Below are 22,382 nucleotides of genomic sequence, written 5' to 3' on the forward strand. Positions count from 1 at the left end.
AAACCCCAAAGAGGCCCAGCAGGAGGCAAACCAAGGATGCTCCATGTCCTGCCCAGCTTGTGGAACCCTCTGTTTGTTCTGGTCCTTCAGAAATTTGCAGAGCATTGGTGTGAAAACAAGGAGTGTTGTACTGTTTCTGCTGAGGCAAAGGCAGAGCTCCTTGTGCTGAGACAAGAATTAACAGTGATGTAGCTCCAGACTCTGTGTAGGGCCACCCTTTTACCCTTTCCATAGATCCAAAATGATTCTCTGTTCACAGGTGTCACCTTGGTATCACTGGTAAATACAAAATGGGAGCGTGACTATCGTTGTGGGCACGGGCTGAGAAGTTTGTAATTGCTTGAAAGAACTGTAGTCTCTTGCCTTCACTTAAATTGACAAGACCTCTTGGTTAAGACCTGGACTAGGCAAGAGGAGTGGGCAGGACAGAATCTCTTTTGGGGATGGGGGAACTGACTTTCAACCTGCACTTTGTGTTAACAAGCAGGACTGCCCATCCCTTTAGACACTGCCTGAGTTGACAGGAGAGAAGTACAGATATGTCAGCTCTCTGCAGCTCCCCTCTGCAACCCTGGGCTAAAAGAATTCCCTAATCCTGCTTATCTGAAGTATTTACACCCCTCATGGTGTCCAGGTGTCAGCAGGAATGGTGTGGCTGGGTTTCAGCTTTGAGTCATCGGGTGAGAGCAGTGTGGTCTGGGGCCTGTAGTGACTAGAAATCATTACCTTGTGTTGGCTGCTTGTCCTCTGCAAGATGAATTTGTGGGCTTGATCCATTTTCCCCACATAGATGCATAAAACGCCTACACATCTGGCTTGTATTAGCGTGTCCTCATTGGCAATTTCCCTAAAGACAAACCAAGCTGGGGAGAACTGGGAAGTTTTAACCATCAGCAGCACACCTGGCCCATTGAGAGAACAGGTACAGCGAGGGAGCTGCACGGGGGTGCTGGTCCTGCTCAGGTGGCCAGGACATCCCCTGCTGTGAGCTCCTGTTCAATAGCAAGGTCCTTCCTTCCCCGATGTGTGCAATAACCTTTCCGTCCTGCAACCACGGTGTTTCATCCTCCCTGCCTACGGGCAGCCCAGTTTACAAAGAGAGCCCACACTCTCTGAGGACATGCACTTTAAGAAATAAGTAAATAAGCGTTGTGCCTCATCTTCACCTGCTGTGAGCCAAAAGCTTCCACTGCAATCGCGGGTCTCTGAAGAAGGCGGGTTCTCGGGAGCAGGGCCCGGGCCGTGGGGGGGTCCCCACAGCCGGGGGTCCCCGGGGCAGAGCCGGGCGCGGTGTCGGGGGGGCCCCGGCTCTGCGCTGCCGGCGGAGGGAGCGCACGGCAGCCGGGCAGGGGGATTCGATCGGCGCGGCTGCCAAAGCCAATTATCGGGGAGAGGACGATATAATTATATTAGGGAACATCTGTACTTCATTAAAAGCCCTCGCGGGGCAGATTCGCGCTCTGCCACGTTACACACAGGCGCTTCCAGCCGTTCCTCGCCCCCCGTTCCGCGCACGGCCGCCGCCAGCCCCGCTCCGGCGGCTGCGCCACCCCGGGGCCGCGCCCGGCTCCGGCTCCGGCTCCGGCTCCGGCTCCGCGCCGCCCCCCGCCCCGGGCGGCTGCACCTGCCCCCGCAGCCGGGCCCCCCCGCCCGCCGGGAGCGGAGCCCATCCCATCCCATCCCATCCCATCCCATCCCATCCCATCCCATCCCATCCCATCCCATCCCGGCGCGGCGGGCAGGCGGCGCTCTGCGGCCGGGCTGTGCTGGGCTCTGGGGCGGCGCGCTCCGCTCTTCCTCCTCCTCCTCATCCTCCTCCTCCGCGGCGGCGGCGGCGCCGGGCAGATGCGGCGGATCGCGGGGCGGCTGTGGCCCGCAGCGGGCTCCCGTCCCCCCGCCGGCCCCATGGACGGCAGCGGGGGCAGCAGCAGCAGCAGCCGCGCGTAGCTCGGTGAGTGCCGGTCCCGTCCCCTCCGCCGCTCCCTGCCCGCACCGCGCTGCCGCAGCCGCGGCTGCCGCTCCTCCGCCGCGCTCCTCCGTCTCCTTCTCTCCGACGAAAAATCACCCCCGGCCCGGCCCCCCAGGCGTGCCGGCAGCGGGGCCCCGGCTGGCGGCGGGCTGCGGTGACCGGCTCTGGCACCTGCTCCCTGCGGCGGCTCCGGCTCCCCCCGGGGCTGCGGGAGCGCCGCCGCCGCCGGCTGCTCCCTCCCGCCGGGACGGGCTCGGGGAGCGCTCCCCGCTGTGCCGCGCCAGCCTCCTGTCCTGCCTTCCTCTCTGCCGGCAGTCCCGGGCTGGGATTGCACCTGAGCTCCCGAACGTTTGTTTCAGGGTAGGAATTTACCAATATCAATTTTGGAGTTATTTGGTTCAGTTAAATTTGATTTAAATTGACCCAGTGGCTGTGAGATGAAAATGTCAGTTTCAGGATTGTTTTCTTTACCTCGCATTTAAAGATCTCTGCCTTTATATTCGGTAATGATTTCTTTTCGTAAAATAATTTTGTTGTGTTTTATTAACTCCTGGAGTTTAATAGTCCTCCAAGACAGTCAGGCTTGTTAGAGGCTGAAATTATCAGCTCCAAGGCGTAGATAGTGCCCTTGGTCGTAACAGGTGCAGCGTGCATACTGTTATGAACAATGAAATGGTTTCAGCATTCAGGTTTATTTGTATGCTCTGCATTTCTGTGACTCTGGAAAAATTGTCATGCTGTGTTATGTCAAAGATGCGCTTACGGCGTGAGCGTGTCCACAGTACCCAATTAGCAGGACAAGGGAGCAGCTGCACAGCCCTCCTCAGCCCGTGGTGCCTTTAATACCCAGGGCATAGCCTTGGGTGTTTTGGTGGCTGTTTGAGGACCCACACTGGGCACTGCTCCCTCTGGCACAGCATAAAACACTGGGAGATGAGGAGGAAAACGAGAAGTGCAGAGGAGGAACCATTTATGTTTTGATTGTATTTTCTAGACTTGATGGTTTCTGTCCATGTGTTGAGTAGGGTGATGATGGCACATCCTGTGATGTTACTGAAACCTGAAATACTGACATTTGTATTCAACAGGAGAAATTTCCTGGGCATGTATTTTCCAGATAAAAAGATTGTTTAGTGGCTTCCTGGGCTCCTTATTTAAGGCAAACACCCAGAGTGATACCACAGCTGGGAATTGGCTTAATGGGAGTCACTAAGGAGTTAGAGCTGTAGATTAGGAGGAAATTAGACTGGAATTTAATTATTGTTTCTCAAGCCAATGTAGCTGAAAAGGTGTATTCCAGCAGTTCTTGCCGTGGGATGCCTGTGCTCTGTGGTGCAGCCAGTGGCACCTGGTGCCTGGAGGTGTGTCTGCCCTCCTGAGCATTGAAAGATGCCCCTTGCTGGTGCTCTGTTTCCCAGGACTCTTTCAATCTTCCTGTTCATTTAGGGATGGGAGAAGGAGTGGGCTGCCTTTGAGGGATGGGGAGGGTGACAGGGTAAAGGAGTGAGGATGGGAAGTGCATTTCTTTGTTACTCTGGCTCTTTGTGCACTTCAGTGAAGAAGTGGTAGAGCAAAGGAAGAGTCAAGGTTCTAGCAAGGGGAAAGTGCCTGGTAATGAAGTCCTGGGTGATACTGATGGGGCACCAGAGATGAGTAAGTGGTCTGAGCTTGTTGTGAGAGATGCCCCACACTGCACAGGCTTGGAGTTATGCCTTGTAGCTAACCCCATCATAGGAGACAGTGCTTCTTCCTCCAGGAAATTGGTGAAGGAAAGTCATGGAGGTGTCCTATGGGACTTTCAGTCCTCTTCAGAGGGTTTCCCCAGTGGCGGGGTCTGCCAGGTCATGCTGATAAGCTGCAACAGCAGTGAACTTTGCGTTGTTTTGTAGAGTCTGCAAATCTTGGGACAACAAAGTGTCTTGAAAAGGAGGTGGAGAAATACAACCAGGACTCCTTGTGGTGTTTTAACTTCCCTTGGACTTCTTACAGCCTCACCCAGCATCGTTATTTCATCCCTCGTGCTTCTTGGTTTAAGGCAGGTGAAGGTAGGATTATGTTCTGCCTCCTTTGAGTCAGGGCATTTTGTGTAGTTCTAATTCAGCCAAACAAGGAAGATAAACACCTTATTAACCCTTTGTAAGGTGCGACTAGTACAGCTCCCTCTGGTTTATTAAGGTAAAAGTGCTGTGCACTGTTAAAATACAACGTGCTTCTCAAAAAGCCATTACTTAAGAATGGCTCTTAAGAATTACTTAAGAATGGTTCTTGTATACCATCAAGTCAATTTCATCCAATGACGTTTAGTTGAAAATATTTTAAGCATTTTTTAATTAAATTTGAGGACAGTAATCTTAAAGGATCCTTTAAAAATCTTTAGCAATAATTTGCAGCCTTATTTAACTTCTCGGACAATTTATGCTGGTGAGAGAGTGATTTGTGCTTTTCATGTTGCTGGCAAAACATGATGTTGCTGTGAGTAAGCTGGATAATGTTTACAGGTCTGCTACAGCAATGAGGCTCTGCATAGTGGCCCTTTGGTTGCCTGAGGCTTTTCTTGCTATACATGCTTGTTTAACAGGGTTTTGAAAATCATCTCTGGAAGCCAGCTCTATGTTTATGCTGCAGATGTTTGTCTGGCCAGGGCTGTGTCCATGCTGCAGCTGTGGTTGTAGCTGGAAGTGCTCTGCAGGAGTGTCTGACTGCATGGAGCTGGCTACATCCTAACGCTGCAGGTCCCTGCTCTTGCTCTGCTGCTCCCACCTGCACCAGAGGAGCTGTGTCCTCACTCCACAGAGCTGATCCAGCTGCAGGAAAGGGCTCAGGGTGACCTGGCTCAAGGTGGGGTTGATGCAAGAGCAGAGACTGCTGGGCACTCTGGCCAGCTGATTTAGCAGACTGGTAGCCCCAAGCCATTAGCTAGCCCAGGAGCTGAGCAGGATGTAAATTGAGTTAGATGTTTCAGATAGTGAGGATGAGAGAGCAGCATGTGCTGAAAATGAACAAGGCTTTAAGGGGGTTCCATTCCTTTTGCTCAGTATTGTTCCTTTCTGATGCAGAGTTAGAAGATGCTTTCTAGGTGCTGCTGGAGGCATGTGGAATTTGTGAGGACTGGGTGGCAGCGCCTGTCCTCTGAGGAAAGCCTCTTCTCTCACAGTAAACAGTTAATAAATGATTGCATTCATTTGCAACTATAAATTCCTAGTCAGAAGTTCAAATTTGTGTGGTGAATTTCTTAATAAACTTTGTTTATTCTGTTTTCTGATTTCCTTGCTCGACGACTGCTCTGCCTGTGTAAGAATAGTAGGTCACATGCTCTGGGGTGTTTCTTTCAAATATCATCATGCTGGTTATTTTAGAAAGGTTTTGTCTAAGCAACCTCACTCTGGACACTTTTCCCACCTGCAGGTTTCCTGAGGGATGCGGAAGCTTAGCAGGTGTGTAGTGAAAGCTTTTCCTTTGCTGGCCAAATGTTTGCTCATGTCCTAAATATAACTTCTGGGAATTTGTGTTTGTTTTGGATCTGGGGAGCACTTTTCTCTTTTACTCTCTTTATAGATTCAGAGAATTTAAGCATATGATTAACATTAAACATGTGAATATTCTCCGTGGACTCATTTTTTGGATCAAAGGCAGAGTGCTCAGTCTGTTGAGAGGATGGAGCCCACAACCACTAACTGCAGGGAGCTGATCTGCTGCTATGCTTGTCTAAAAGAAGTATATGATATGAATGCTTTGGATTTATGTCTGTCTGTGCCCCAAATCCCTCTGCTAACTGCTGTCTTGATGTTGCTTATCTACAAAGTGCTTACAAGCATTAACAAACCTTTGTGATCTGCTGAGACATGTTGTTATCCCCCTTTTCCATAAGGGGATGCTGAGAGAGTTTGGTGATCTCCTGAGACCACTGTGGGTTATGGACAAAGCTGGGCATTGAACGTGGGGCTGTGAATTCCCAGCCCAGTAAGGGAGCAGGAAGGGGCAGCAGCACAGCTCTCCAGCACTACTGGGTTCAACACTGCCATCTCTCACACTGTCAGAATGCTTCCCAGATTTCCATCCTGACACAGAAGCTTCTCATATCATCTGCTGGATCAGGCTGCAATGCAAAATGCAGCCTGTCTGCAGCAGTGAGCAGTGGCCTGTTAAGGGAAGGAATCTGAGAGTGAATTGTGTGTCCGTGCTGGCTCTCAGCCTTGCTGGATGCTACAGGCAGAGCTGATACGTCAAGATTCCTCTAATCTGAGCTTAGAGAAAAGGGAATTTTTCCATCTTCTCTAACTACAGCGATTCTTCATTTCTTACTGATATAAAAATACTCAGAGTGTCTCTACCAAGCAGGGAGCCTGAGTCCATGCATATAAATATAGACACGCTAGGTGTGTGTGCCTATGAGCTGGCAAATGAATCAGTTTCCAAATCTGAAGTTGGCGTGGTGTCACTTTTGGCTCTGAGGTGGTTGTTTTTCTTCTTCCTGGTTTTATTGTGTTTCACTTGCTTAAATTAGAAGAATTTGTTGAAAGAGAATGGGAAAACTTCAAACATGGAAGGACATGCTTTGCACTGGTCTCGCTGTGCTTGTCCAGAGCTGAGAGGCCAGTGCCTGCCTCCCTCCCTTGCCCCTGGTCCCTAAGACCCTCCTGGATCACTGCAGGATTCCAGGACATTGGGAAACTGTGGTGGCCAGGCAGGCTTTTACTGGGTCAAATAATAAGGCTTTGCTGTGACAAAGGCAAGGTTCTGTGCTTTTTAAATTTTTGCTGTAGGAAATGTGATTCATCAAAATCCAGTGTTCTGTAATATAAAGCTGGTGACAAATTTGCACCAATTCTCAAGTTTTTCCACAAGACAGCCATCTGCTGTACCTGCACACACAAACCTGTGAGGGACAGACAAGCCCTAATTGGGAATTTAGTACCTTTATGTGCTGGGTGAATGAACCATCCTGAGATTTTGCATGTATATAATGGCATCCTTTCTTCGTTCCTTTTATCCTCTGTAAGGAACCTGTGTTCTTCTGAACTAATATTCCCTTCCATAAATGACCCAATCAGCCTTCATCACTGCTTGTTAGATCAGAAACTTATTAGTTAATAGCAGTACTGTTCTTCCTTTTAGCCCCTTCTACAGCTAAGCTCATGGCATTTACAGACAGACTTGTTAGTCATTAATATTCTTTGTATTCTTCATCTTTGGCTTCAGAAGAGAAGGCCTTTCATCTTTTGCCTTGCTTTGTTTTTTAGAAGAAGCCAAGTTTGACTGGAGGAAAAAAGAAACCAAAAAACCATTTCTCTACTGCTTTCTTACAAGCTTCCAAGCAGTCTCCCCTGCTGACTTTGTACTTTAGCAGTAGACAAACATTGACTTTGTTTTCACAGAATATAGCTGATTATTATTTTTTTTTTCTTCTAGTTTGCCTTTTTGGTTATGCCTCAGTAGCTTGACAGGACAGGATTAATTAGTCAGTGACTGCGTCTTTTGCTGAAATTCTCATTCTTTATTCAATTTTTCCATCAGGTTTATTGTACCTGAAGTCAAGTTGGTGTAGAGATAACATAGGCATGTGTCTAAATTTAGCAAAACTGAAGAGTTTTCTTGGTGTGGAGACTAAAAGATTACTGAGATTGATCTGTGGGTTCTTGTTCTTTTCTATAAAAGAAACCCAAATGCTGATACTCAGGAATGTGTTTTAAGTCTGTACACTGGGGGTGACATGTGCGTGGGCAGGTAGGACAGAAAATCGTGTTTCTCAGACTGGCAAGGCTTTGTTAGCATCACTAAATTCTCACTACTTGTAAGTGGTCAAATCCTTTGCTAATCTGCAGTGCTAACTAAAAGGAAAACACAGAGAACAGTATTTGTTGTCTGTGATCACATGAAATCTCACACCTCATTTCTGAAGAGCAGGATCAAAAGATAAAAAACTTGGTGCCTGAGTTGTGTGTTTTGTTCTTGAGATTTGTTAAATGCTTTTTTGAGAGTGCCAGTAGTTCATATCCATTCTGCTCAGGTTTCCTCACTCCTAGCTCTGATGCCGTGCACATCACAGTGTGATCATTAAGTGTGATTGCTGCATTTTTGACCTATTTAAAAGTGTCTGGCTGTGAAATTCCAAAGATTCTAATTTAAGCTATAAAACAGATTATTAATGTGCCGCTGCTTACACATTTCATGGCTCATTTCCTGATTACAGCAGTTTTGAACGTGTACGTGTAGGCTGTTCCAATGCATGTGTATAAACATCCTGCACCGTGCTCAGCCTGGTCACCTGGCTCAGGGATCGTGTTCCACGTACCTTCCACAGCTTAAAAACAAATAGAAGAGAAAGCCACAAGTGCAGGAAGTGCAGGAAGTTGGGATGTTCCACATCAGCGCTGTCAAAAGGCTCGATGCTTTCTGCAGGGCTGGAACTCAGGACAGGCTGTAGGAATGGGAATTGTGCAGAGGTATGGAAGCTGAGCAAGGAATGTCTTCAGACAGTCTCCTGCTGTGCCCTGTGGACTGGAGAAGGTGCACTCTGAAAGCTTTAGGGATCCATGGCTGTCCCTGGGTTGCTGCCAGGAGACTTCAGCTGTACTGAAACTGGAACACGGACAAGATGCTGAGTGTAGTCAGTGGATCTGCAGAGAGAAAAGATGACTGTTGAGATCTTCAATCTTTTCCATTGCTTCATTCAAATCTGTCAGCTTTTTCATGGAACTGAAACTCTGCAGAGCCTCCTTATCTATGTGCACAGAAAGAGTTTGAGGTTCTGGTTACATGGGTCACTTATGGTTCAGCCATTAGGATGAGCCAGCTTGGAATAATTCACCAGGGTTACAGGTGCAACTGCAAACAGTGGGTCCAACAGGGAAATTCCGGTAGAAAGATCAAGAGCAGGTGAAAGTGGTGTAGAAAATACACTGTGAGGCACTTCCATGCATTACATTGAGTCTTCTCTTGGTGAGGACATAAGAAAAGCTTGTCTTGCTGTGTTTCATAGGATTATTTATGTGCTGAAAACTGCACCTGGAGATTTCTCCCTGAGCTGGGAACATGTGTGAAGCTCAGTTTGTGACTGGCTGAGTTTGGTGCTTTGTTTCAGAGGGGCTGAACCTGGTCCTACATGAGCTGCCAGATCATCTGTGTGAGATTAGCAGTGATTTTATACAAGTTTGGGATGCAGGATGAAAGCAAGGTCTGGAGCAGGTGTGATGCTCTGTATCAGGGGTGGGATTTGTGCTTCTGCTCCTGGCATGTGCTCATGCTAAACAGCATTTCACTGCATATTGCTTCAGAACTTCATGAAGGCAGAGTTGCTGCCCTTTGTTACTCAGCTGCTAGAACTGATTTGGATCCTTTGGATCCTTCTGTCTTTCTCCCAGCTGGAAGGATGGTAGTGAGGCTGACTGAGCCCTGGTGGAAGGTATCATTGCATAGTGTACACAGCTGGGAGAGCATCAGCTTGTCGTTTGCAGTTGTCTTATTTCTTAATGTGGTGTAGTAAATTATAAATGTACACAAACACCTACGGAGTGCTTCATTCATGAGCTGCCAGACTGCGCTGTGCTTTTTGAAAGTACTGGTTTGGGGGTTGTTTTTGTTTTGTGAGATAATTTCATTATCTGATACCAGGCATTTTCTAAAAGTAAATCGATCACATGAGGACTCTGTATCCATTAGTGATTCTGCTAATAAAAATTGGTGGTTTTTTTGATTCCATAAAAGACCTTCTGTACCACAGCCTTTTTATGCTTTATGACAGTTATTAGCTGTTATTAGGTCATTTTAGGAAGGTCATTATTTGCTAATAGGTGTGCTGTGGGGTTTGGAAGCGTATGCCACAACATCCTGTAGACCAAGTAAAGTATTTGAAAGTTTCAATTGTTAGGAAAATGTGCAGGAGGGTTGTACAAACAGGGCTGGTTTTGGGGAGTTCCTCTCGTGGCATTACTCACATGCCGCTCTTCTGGGCTGCAGCAGTGCTGACAGCAATCCCATTTGTGTATTAAAGCAAGGATCTTCTGAAGTGGAACCACAAATGACAGCAGAATTATGATTAAAGGGCGGTCAGTACTGATGGCAGGCCCAACATAACATACAAGCCTGGCTGCGGTTAGGAGAATGTGCCCATCTAATAAGCAGCTTAACTTGGTGTATTACTGCGAAATAGAAAGAACCATGGAATATGTGATGTGAATAGTAGGCTGGATTTCCCTGTCACTTCCTATTTATGTTCCTGGAGCTGCCCTGGCTTCTCCAGGGTTACTTCTGAATTGCACCCAAGGGAATGAGAAGTGGATTTCCACTTCTCAACACCTTTCTTTTTAATCTGAAAACTATACTAGAATTTCTTTGATTTAGCCCTAGATTTGAAGTTTTCCTATCAGGTAAAATGTGTGCTAAGTGTCTTAGCAGTGAGACTAATTGGTCCAAATGTTTTATTTTAATTTATTTTTTCAGCTGCTGATACAACTTCATCCAACTCTATTGGAGAATATGGGTGTTGTTCCCTTTTCACAAATAACAGTTGAATTGGGCCATTAAAGGCCAGTTCCAGGAGACATATTAGCAAATACTAAGGCTTGATCCACAGCACTGTGCAGTCAATAAATTAGCAATTGCTATCTACACAATAGCAGGTCTAGCAGGGTTTGAGTGTCTTTGAGATTGAGAGCCCTCGTCTTGAGTATTGCTTAAGTTTCCTGAAATCAGTTAAATTGAGATAAAGCCAGTGACTTCTTCACGTCTCTTGGAGTTACTCAAAATTTATGTTCCTCACTGAGAATAGACTGCTCTGCTCTGGACTGGGGAAAACCCAAACTTATTCCCTTGACCTGTAAATAGCCTGCTGAATATTTGTATTCTAAAGGTGTTCAACCAGCCACAGAAACGGTGTTTACAAATTGCCTTTAATCACTTCCTAGTCGTTTCTGTTACAGATATTCAAGTTTTACTTTTTGTAGCCTTTTACACGTGTGAAGCTTCCTTTTAAGATTGTTGTGTCTCCCTTCCCTCCCGTCAGGATTCTTCTTTACAAGCAGAATCTCGGGGGTGTGTTGAGGAAAGAAAAGCCTGTGTTGGTACCAGGCTGTGTGTTTGGGTGTTTCAGCACAGACCACAAGAAACCATCTCGGTGTTTTGACAAGCCCCATAGAAAAGCTCTTACGGCAAGTGATTTTTATGAGCACGTGGGGAGAGGAATGTGCAAAGTGCTTGGGATGGTAGGGGCTGCAGGAAGCGTGACAACTGCTTTGTGTAAGACGATCTGTGTTGGGAAGAACAAATGGTGCATTGAGATGACAAATGGAGCGGCAGAGGTGCAGCTGGGCTGTTCCATAGCGGGGCAGCTCATGGGAGGAGTTCGTAGTCAATATAAACAATTTCCTATTAACTTTGAGCTTTCTGATGAATTGACGATATAATTCTCATTGATTTCATTAAATCAGATTCCAGGGGCTTGATTTGCAGAGTTTTCTGCTAGTAGTTTTATAACTAGGTGAACAAATAAATGCCCTTTATTTTCTTGCTTGCTGGGTGGGGTGCCTGGTGATAATCATTGCATTTATCAAAGCATCCTTCCATGTTGGAGACAGGCTGGTTTCCAATTGTGATGGACAGAAACGGGACTGAGATTCTGGGACTGCTGTGTGACGGGTCAGAGCACAGGAGTTCAGTGCTGGCACACTAAAAGCCGGACTGGTCCCATCGCTCATCCTTTGGGTCACACTGAGCCTTTGCCCTTCCTCGGGAGGGCGATCAAATACCCCAAACCCAGCACTGCTCCCCGCCCCAGGGCGTCACTGCTGCCACCGCTTCAGCTTTGGGTACCATCCCAGCTTGGCATCTCACCTGGTGAGACAGCCTGATGGTGTCACATTGCTCTCACTGCTTTTGGTTTCTCTCACACAAGTTTGAATGTGTGTTGGCTTTTGTCAGGACATCAGGAAGGAATTAAAGCTGTGTTCTACTTAATTGTTCCTGAACAGTTCAATCATGACAAAACTGCTCCACCCCAACTAGTAAAATACCACTTAAGAAGACTTAATTAGAGTCAATATCTGAATTTTATTTATATCTGTCTTTTTATTTCTACTAATTACTGTGCTGAGTAACAAGTTTAATAAGACCAGCTTGTAAGATGAATGATAGTAAAAACACGGGAAGAAGAGAATGCTTGAGTTTTTTCCTGTAACAGGACTGGAGGAATTTGTACCCATGGGTTAGATTAGCAAATCCTCCAGCCCTCCCCTATTGGTATTTTTTTTTTCCTAAAAACAGATGCTGTCAGCACAAGTCACGATGTCTCAGAGAAGGTCGTTTACCTTTCATAAAAAATAATAAAGACCTGTATAAATACTCCCAATGTGCTGCTGCTGGATTGTATTAGTGAAATATGTCCGTGTTCGTGGCATGTGCAGCCCCATGTTTCACGGCACCACTTGAAAAATGAAAGACATTCATGTGAGTCATTTGGAAGACAGTGACAAACCTATTTGGCAAAGCAGTGTCCTGAAGAGAGCGTTTCCAGGCTCCCAGCAGAGGCAGACGTGTGTGACCAGGCATCACCAGTGCTGGGGGAGCTTCAGCCCAGTTGCTGCCAGAAGGAAGGAAGGAAGGAAGGATGGATGGATGGATGGATGGATGGATGGATGGATGGTTGGATGGATGGATGTGGGGCTTTCCAGATTGCTGGGTTTTCCCACTGTGACCTGTGGGACCAAGTGTTTACAGGCACCAAGCAGATAGCCACGAAGATCTTTTCTGCATGGCTTCTGGAAATTTGAAAGCAGGGCAGTTATTTTTGGTTTGGGTTTTTTTTGACAGCTAATGTGCTGTTGGGTCTCTACTGCACCTTGGCATTTCTTAGCCATGTCTTTACTGAGCTTCTTGGATAATCTGTGTGTTGCCAAGACATGCTGCAGAGCTCAGCAGACACAGCAGAATCCAAGGCTGTGGTCGACCTCTAAAGCAACGTGGCCTTTCACCTGCCAGTGCAGGCTGGAGCAGGTTGGAGCCCTGTACATCTGGTGCCCCGTACTGCTGGGTGCAGATGTTTGCATTGGTGACCAGAGGTGTTTTCTTTGAGCCACAAGAACAGGGAAAGCTCAGGGATGAGCTGGGTTTGGATTTGGGCAGACAAAGGTTGCCCAAAACCCAAGGGGAAGGTTACCCCAGCCACCCTTCCTGTGGAAGCTGTTACGTTCTGCCTTCCCCATCCAGTGCAGCAGGGACAACTGATAGTAAAAAGCAAGCAAGAAGCAGCTTTTGCCTGCATCTTTTTATGATTTTATCTAGTCCCTGAGCCTTCACTGTATTATCTCCTTAAATCTCTGTGCCTGACACTTTTGCTTTAGCACAGTTGAATGTATTACTGTCCTGGGTTGTAAAAGAAAAGCGTGTGCTTGCAAGCTCCCATAGGCTTCCTGGGAGGGTTTGGAGTAAATCTCCCAATGTGCAGCTGCCTGCTCCAATTCTCCCTTTTCATGTAGCTCTTTTTTAAGCAGTGAACTATTGCGAGGATAAGTTGCCATATGCAAATTTTAGATTAAACCTTTTGTGTTTCCAGCATTTTCTGTTTGAATTGCTCAAGGGGCGGTTGCAGGTTCCCAGCTTTGGGCTCTGGCTGTGCAAATGCCCCAGCTGAGGGCTGGCAGTGTTGCTGCATTCGAGGCTCAGCATTCCTGGGACAGTGAGGGACAGGACTGATAAAACCCATGGGTGGGTGATTTGTACTGCAGGCAGCAGCAGCACAAAGTGGGGGCTCTTTTGGTTAATGAATATTGAACTTCTCCTGTCTAACAGCAAGTTGTGTCCTGCTCTGCAAATGAGCATCTTTGCAAGAGACTGAGCTGCAGGCGAGGGGGCAGCTTGGGAATTCATTAATTCCTGTCTGGGTGATGAGTGTGCTCCAAACAGGGCTCTGCTGGTCACCCAACAGTTGGTACCATGCAAAATAACTTTTTATTTTTTCAGATGTTCAGTTCTAATTATTTTCCTCTCAAAAATCTTTACTCAGGGTTGAATGCTTTTCTCTGGATGCTTTTCTCTAGCTGCCCACATTGCATTTTCTACATGACAATGTCCTCAAAGAATTGATGTAATAAATTTGTGCACTCGACAGTCCCTACATTCAGCTGTTTGTGGCAGGAGTTCCAAAGGGCAAATGCATCTCAGAAGCACTGTGACTGTTGCATGAAATGGTAATTGTAATGCATGGAAGATCAGCTGCTGATTTATTTTTATTAGTGCAGAAGAAAATTACTATGATGTTTCAAGTAGGGTGTAAAATAATATCTTTAATCTCATTCCAGGAGGAATGTTAACTTCACATTTTGTATTTCTTTTCTTTCCCAAACCACTGAAAAATGCTTAGTATGTGACTTGAGTGTCTGTTCTATCATGTTTATGTAGGAAGGTTTCTCCTTTTTTTTTCATGCTCATAATAGGAAAAGTATATTTTGATTTATTGTGTTTCAGGTAGTATAGAAGTTCCACTTCCTTTGATCAGAAAAGTCTCAGTTTTTAAGCAGAAATATGCATTTATCCTCATAGACAAAAGCACATTAGGGAATGTTTTTCCAAACAGGTCCTTGCAGGTGAACTTCAATTTAAAATCCACCCAGAATGAAACACTTGCTATCAGCAGGAATACCTGGGCAGCCACAGCTTGTGGAAGGGACAGTTTCTTCTCTTGGTTTCCTACAGATGAGAACCACTTTGTTCCTGGAGATATACAAGTAGTTCCTTGGAAGGCTGACTGTAAATTCAGGTTCAATTTCAATAGAGGCTCAAGCAATGTCTGTGTGCTTGAGTCTCCACTTCTGGAGTTTCCCCAGCTATCTTGGCACGAGCTGCAGGGAGGATAAGGCCTTTGCAGACTTCAGCTGTGTCCTGTGTGTGACAGGTTAATCTGCTGCCCACGTCCATGCCTTGGGGTGGTTGGCATCATGAAACCAGCTCTGGAAATGGAAAGCAGTGTTCCTTCCTGCTGCCACTGCAGGGCTGGCACGTTCTGCGAGGTGAGGGGCACGATGTGTCCCAGCTGCTCTAGCACCCCTGCGTGCTGTGTACAGCCCAGATTGTTCTGTGAGTGTTGACTGATGGCACTGGCCATGCCAAACATCCCTGAAGAGAGTGATGATTCTGCTGGTGTGACTCAGCACTCCTGCTCTGAACAGAGCAGGGTAAGCAGAGTTGTGAATAGATAAGGATTTTCATCCCTAGATAATTTAACAAAAACATGGTTATGGGCAAGCCAGGACATCATACCTGCATGTGAGGATGTGCAGAATGTGTGTTTCTATCACATTGTCCTGTCTCTGAGTGCTGCTGTAAGAGCATTAGATAGCAGTGGTGTTTCAGGGGGAGTTAATTGCTAGTCTAAATAGCATTGTGGGGAAAATTGTAAAAGGCCTTGAAGTGAATATTAAAGGATTCAAGTATTGCTTAAAGTATTAACAGAAGATGAACATGTAGGTGTGTGCATGCATGTGTGTAATTGACAAAGCAATGCCTTTGAATTGGAAATCATTGGTACAGAAATACAGTTAAGGGTTTAGAGTGGACTTAGTTCAAACAGCCATAGGGAGAAGTCAGCAGTAAAAAGATGTATGGCAAGGCATTCACTACTTTATCAAGATATTGATTATACAGAAGGTGGAGTGTGTGCAAAGATGGAAGGGAAAGGAAAATGTATTTTTGGGAAGTGGGAAAAATCACTGAAAGTGCTGTAGGATATTCTTAATGCTTCTTTCTAAAAGTCTGGAGAGGATCCTTGTGAGTTTTGCTCTGTGTTCCAGAAGTTGAAGTCTGTCCTCTATCTGGGGGAAGCTTTGCACAGGTGAAGAAGTCAGTGTGGTCTAAGACTCCACAGGTATAAGAGAAGGAAAGTAATGATATGAAAATATTTATAATGACAAGAATTGTGCACTGCCGAAGTCACACTTCTGCTGTGAATAATTTTCCATAATGAAAGTCAAGAGTTGGGCATCCTGGTGAGTTGACATTGGCTGTTTGCAGTGAGAGTGCTCAGATCCTGAGGAGGCCAGGTTGGTGCTTATTATTCCACAGAACAACTCAAATAGTCTTTCTCTATCAGTCTGCTAAGGGTTATGATTAGCTAGCCTGGGGAGTGAACACCTCCCCAGGAGTTTTGTGGTCAAGATGTTTATATCCCAAATGCCTTACTTGCCTTGGAGCCCTCTGTGTGCAGTGCTGGTGATCATCCCCTCATCTGGGCTGAGCACTTGGGGGTAAAGCTTTTTATAGGCAAACTTCTGGGAGGAATTTGGAGGAGGTGGCTTTGGGAGTGTTACAGGCTGAGCTGGGCAGAGACCTGATAACCCACTCTGCTCTTGTGCCTGGTCTGTCTACTGTTGACTTTGTTAGGGATGCCCCTGCCCACTCTCAGCAGGTTTAGGGTGTCTGTGGGGCTGTGATGGAAAGCTGCCACATCTGTGTGCTCCAGACTGAAGTGGGTGCAGGGGTCCATTACTGTCTCCACCACTTCTGTTTGCTCAAGCTGTGCACTCACCCACTTGTTGGTGCCCAAGGCCACTGGGGATTTCAGTACAGTGCTAGGGATGCTGAGCCTGTCTGCCCATACCCTACACAGTGCACAAACACTGTGAACTCCATCTGAACCAGCTCACACTGTGGCTCACTGTTCACATGAAATTCACAGTGGCCCCCAGGTACTGACCGTGTGAGAGATGTGATATCTGTGCAGTGCAGGCTATGGAGCAGTTCATTCCTTTATACTGCAGAGCATAAACCTGCCCCAAGAGCCTTCTGGTCACAGGAGGCAGCTCATCCTTTTCTCCTGAGCTTTTGTATAACCAATAGACTGAGCTACTGTGGGGTTTTTTTACTACTAAGTGCTAAATCTTTGAATGTACCAGCTCCTGTAGGAGGTACTGGTATTTTTAAGGATTGCTTGGTTTCCGCTTGCAAATACACTGTATTTGTATTCCTGGATGAAGATATTCTTGGAATACTTTAGTGTGAACCCTCCAGTGGGCAATCTTTTATTCCAGAATAATGGGCCTTTGTCCAATTTAACATAATGTACTTTGGAAGTGGAAGCCTGTAGTTTGTGGCGCAGGAAATGCACTCATTTACCAAATCTCATTAATTAACTGGCACCTATTTAATGGAAGTCTCTTCTCTCATGTGGTGTTTAAAACCTCATCTATCATAAAAAGTAGCTCTCCAGTTTTTTAGAATTCATCTTTGATTTTACAAATGATTCCTTCTGCATATTAGAAGTAATGTTTCTGCTGTTTCTTGTTACGAAAAAGGGACTTCAGCTTTGAGAATTAAGCTGCTCAGAGTTGTGTGGCAGCTCTGTGCTTGCTGCCAGAAGCTGGGACTGTGCTCAGGACACTGCGTCTCTGCCGTTCGACATAATATTCTACGTGATGAAAAACTAAAGTAGCTTTTTTTTCCTTCTATGTGTAGCCCTCACCACTTCTGAAAGGTACAAGATTAATCTTCTGGCTGCCAATCTACAGAGCTTTGCCCACAGCAGAGACATCCAGCAGCGCCTGCACTGCACCAACTGTGTCAGACAGACCTCGTCGCCTCTCCTCAGCGGGCGCTGTGGAAATAACCGTGCAGACGTTTCTCCTCAGCCACCTCGTCTTTGCTCCTTCCCTTGCTTCACTTTGTCATTTCCAGGTCACTTCCCTTGCCTTTGTCAGCATGTTTAGCACTGCTCCGGGTAGGCGCTGCCCTCGGGAGCACTGTCATGCATACTAAATCCACATCTGGGGCCAGGCGTGGAGTGGCCCATCCACTCGGGAGTGAGATACAGCCAGAGGGAAGAGCAGGCAAGCTGTTGATCTCCTGGAGGTCACACACAGGCACCTTCTCCTGTCCTCCCAGAGCCAGGGTGGCTCTTGTGTGGGGGGTGCACTGCTCCTGCCATCCCTGGCTGCTCTGACCTATCTTCAGCAGTGCCTGAGCCAATCTATTTCAGTAATACAATAATTCACATTGAGCTTAATCAATGAGCCACAGAGCAATCTACTGGTGGCTCCAATCAGTGGAATTAGTCAGAAGGATCAAAATGAGCTGCTCTTTCTGAAAATGAAGCTGTCGTTCACACAGAAATGAGTTTGAGGGAACCCTGTTCTTTATGCAGGCAGGGCATGCTGTGACCCAGAGTTCATGGAACTCCTTTTCTTGCTGTAGTGCAGGAGTCGGGGTCTGTGCATGGGAGGATGAGGATCCCAAAGCAAAAGGGCCAGGGTGATAACCTTACTGAGGGAATATGAATCAAGGACTGGAGAGAATCCTGCACTTTCCTGTGTCCCTGCCAGCAGCACCGGTGCAGTGGATAAAAGATTGTTTCAGTGGGGCCCAGCTGAGTGTCTCGAGGGCAGTGTGGCACAGCCCAGACTGTGGTCACCATCTGAGGGGAAATTTGTGCAGCTGTCCAGCTGTGAGCTGCTGTGTCTGGTACCTGCTGGCATGAGCCTGCTGTCCCCATGCAAATGTTCCTTACACCTTCAGCACCAATGCCTGAACACACAGCCTGTGGGCAGCTCCTCCTGCCTCCCTCACATGTGCTTGTCCTTCCAAATTACAGGAATACATGGAGGGTGTCAGGGGGTGGAGAGGGATTTGGTGTGAAAGCTGGAAATCCTTTGTGCTTGGCAGGACTTGGTCCAGGCTCAGAGCTGTACGAGGGGAGGCCAAATGTGCACCCCTGTGTGAGCGTGCCTCGGCACAGCTGTGGGGAGGAATCCCACGGATTGTCAGCCCCGTGCTGTGATTTTTATGTACACATCTCTGCCTGCACTGCTCATGTGTTACTCTGCAAACCTGCCTGTGTCTGCTGGCTAGACCCAAATCCCACAGCACTGTCTCCTCCCCAGCATGTGCTGGATGCCACTTGCTCACTGAGAGCATTGCTTGAAGGTTTTACCCTGCCCATGAACTGATGCCAAAAGGCAGTCTCTTTCCTCTTTTAGAGCTGTGAATCTCCTCCCTCTCCCTTGCCTCAGGTTTTCAGGTTGTGGGACAGACAGGAGCAGGCTTCCTGGGCTCATTCTGTGGGCTATGTTCACTTTTGATAAGGGGCAGGGCAGTCCTTGGAGGGGTTTTCACCTCTGAGTGCTTTCATTTTCTGCTGGATCAGCAGATTTAACAGCCTCATCCCACTTTCTTCCAGTTGCTGTCTGTTGCAAGGAAAGCAACTGGCAGCAGTGGGAGAGCAGGATGTCTCCTTCACTCTCTGCATGGTCACACCACGTTATGTTTAACATCCAAATGCTGTCTTGCTTCTTACCTTGGATGTGACTGCAAGTGGAAACTGCTGAGCTTTTATATGATTATTTTTGAGTTCTGAGTATCAAAATGCAGCCACAAATAGCTCTGTTTGGCTCTGTAAAGCTAAGATGTTAGGTGCATGTAGTGATTATTTGCTGTCAGACTCTTAATCTGTCTGCGGTAAGTGAGAAGCTGATTGTGAGATCCAAATACTTCCTTGTTTTTAGAGATCTCAGTTCCCAAGTTGGAGATTAGCCCCAAATGTTCCTGGTGATCCTTCCCAAAATGCCTCATTCCAAAGGGCGTAACACTTCCTGCCCATCTTTGTTCCCCTTCAGCTCAAGTTCTTGAGTTCAGTTCCTGTCCCTGTTCATCCCATGCTGCCCTGCAGAGGAAAGGGGGACACAAATCTGAAGGCATTTTGAATTGCCAGAGCCATCTGTATCTTTGTTATTTGAAATACACAAGCTACAAATGGGGAGGAGGGTTTGATCTACACTACATTACTGTTAATTTAATGTACTTGTTTGGGTCTTTGGACAGTTGTACTTTATTCGTAATCTTCTCAATAGATGTTTACGTGATACAGAAAACCTAGTCCAGGATTCCTGCTGCTCAGTAAAAATAAAGGCATAATTGAAAAACATTGGATCCAGTTTTTCAACTTAATTCAGATTCCTAAGTAGGGAACCCAAAATGTGGATGAGAAAGCCAAAGTGCACAAGTAACCAATGTGTCCAAGACACCAGAGTGTCTCTGAGCACGTCTCTGGCATTGCCGTTCCTCTTGATTTGTAGGAGTAAGCGTAGTAATTGTGATATGTGTTGGCAATGGTAACTTCTTGTGGCTCTCTGCAGGCTTTAGGCATCAGTTCAGCAAAACACAGAACCATCTGAGCAGCTCCATCACTGCTGGATGGGACATTTATATGTTTACTAAAGTCTGAGCACATGAGTAGCTTTGTTGGCTGTTGAATTTTGAACATATTTAAATGATTTACTGACCTGGGGCCTATATGCAGATGTGAATATTAAAAATGAAAATTAAAGCATCCAGTCCAGATTGTGAATCTGAAATACATCTTTTAAAGGCAGTCTTGAGGATTTAAGCAAACATTTTCCATTAAGTTTAATGGAAGATACATGCCTTAACTCCTGTAGACTGCTTTGAAAAGAATCAAGTGTTCGAGTGTGAAGCCCTAAATGCTGGATGTCTTTGCATTGCAGGTACGTTCTCAGCTCTGAGGATCTTGTAACATCTCCTGGTCACTGTTTTCTGACAGGATTCTCACTGTCCTTGTCACACTGTGTTGCCAGCCCCTGCAATTTTATCTTTAGCTTCATGGTACTTAGTTAGTTTTATCTTAAATAACAATTCCTCATCCTGATTGGTTCAGTTTCAGTTTCAAGCCTCATTTCTACTTAGCATGTGTTGCAGGGGGAGATGAACATTTGCAGCCTTTAAATTCCTGAGGGAAACACTTGAAACACTTGACAGCATTAACCATAAGCACTCTTACGGTTAGGGAATGGGAATTTGATAGACTTGTGCATGTGTTTTTAAATCTTGAGGCTTTAGCATCAGTCTCCTGACCTGTTGCATTGCTGAGGGAGCATTTGGTGCCAACCTGGCACATGCAGCCTCACAACCTCCCACAGGGGCATCATCAGCCAGACACGTGCATGGGGACACTGGGTCTGTCCTGCTGTGTTTTCAGCATGAACCTCAGCTGGATGACTCTCCTACCTGTCTTTCTGGAAAGCACTCACAGTTGTCCCAGCTTCTCACATTTTTCAATGCTCTGCCTTCTTTATAGTGGTGCTCCAGGGATTCCAGATTGGTGCAGCAAGTGTAATTTCTGTGTGCTATTTGTAGAGCTGCTTTGGTTTTTTGGAGGTAAAACTGTTTTCCTTCAACTCTGCCTTTTGTTCATAGGCACGGTGCTTGAGGCAGAGCGTTTCATTAAAGATTTATGTAAAGCAGGGGCTGGTCTCTGAAGCAGGAGGATAAAGCTGTGCTTCAGAATGCTAATGCAGAGCTGGAGCAGTTTGAGACGTGCATAATGCAGCACCGGTTGGCACGAGCTGACGTCTCATCCAGGAGAGCGAAACTTGCACCGTGTTGGTCTTTGCCACCCTGTAACTTGGAGGATCATTCCCGTTTCAGTGTAGGTGAGGAAACAGAAACATCCCACAGGCAGGCCCTACCAGGAGCCCTGGGAGTGCATGGGCTGGGAGGAGTGAGCAGGGTTTGGCTCCAGAGCTGGGGTGGCAGCAGCCACTGGGCTCCGTTTGTTGGAAGGAAACCACAGCCATGTGATTTTGTTCTCTCTGCCCAATCCTCCCTTTTCCAGCTGGCATGAGCAGGATGTGGAGGTGAAGCTCAGCTTATGCTTCCTTCACTGAAATATCTCTGATAACTTCTTCAGTGGCTGAAATGTTTGGGGAGTGGCCTTTCTTCTGTCCCTGGTTCCCCAGTGCTGTCCTGGTAGAGAATCCAGGGAGTCTGTCAAATATTGAGACACTTGAGAAAATGTACAGGTGCACCAGAAGCACTGGTGTGAGTGGCTTCACTGAGTACCTGGCAGCTGCTGCAGTGCTGCTGGAAACCTGCCTTGTGGGAGAGAACATGTGTTCCTACAGAGCTGGGAGCAGGGACTGTCCCAGCCCCAGCAGCTTGTGCAGAGCCAAGCAGCCTCTGTCTGACAGCACTAACCAGATATCTCAGAGCATATGGGGCTTCCCCTGGGCTCCACAGCTGTGCACAGGAACCCACAGCACTTTTTCAGAACAGTGCTGTTTGCTGCTCTTGGCAGGTGCAGCTCCTGTTCCCCACTTTGCAGGCAGAGCTCCTTCCTGTCAGGAGACACCCAGAGCTCCCAGGGACCTGCCAGCCTTCAGCCATGCATTAATGTATTGCTGAGCTGTTTCTTTGGATGTACAGGCACGACAGGAAATGGGGCTTGTATTCATGGAAATGTAATTATGTATGTTGTGTAAACTTAACCAGTAAAAGTAATTCTGGAACTCATAACAGGACAAGATTTGAATACTTATTAAGCAAAACAATGGCAATTGCTGTGTAGGTTGGAATAAACATCTTTATCCAATAGGAAAGGCTGTGTTGTCCCATCCTCCTTTATAGCCCTGGCAGCTGGAAA

General features: G+C 46.7%; 1 protein-coding gene across 4 annotated transcripts in view; it reads left to right on the forward strand.

Annotated features, from left to right (window-relative positions):
* RASGEF1C (RasGEF domain family member 1C) overlaps window positions 1-22,382 on the forward strand; it is a 111,713-nt gene that overhangs the window by 37,972 nt on the left and 51,359 nt on the right. Inside the window, exon 1 of one of the 4 annotated variants that reach the window (XM_086851697.1) lies at window positions 1,775-1,951. The exons of 2 other annotated variants lie outside the window; for them this stretch is intronic. The gene's annotated coding sequence lies outside the window, so the exon portion shown is untranslated. Of the gene's footprint in view, window positions 1-1,774; window positions 1,952-3,864; window positions 4,015-22,382 lie in introns of those variants that run through there. One more of the 4 variants, XM_086851698.1, reaches the window with a different exon arrangement.

Source organism: Cyanistes caeruleus, chromosome 15 (assembly GCF_971803275.1).
Source record: "Cyanistes caeruleus chromosome 15, bCyaCae1.hap1.1, whole genome shotgun sequence".
In the NCBI taxonomy this organism is placed as follows: domain Eukaryota; kingdom Metazoa; phylum Chordata; class Aves; order Passeriformes; family Paridae; genus Cyanistes; species Cyanistes caeruleus.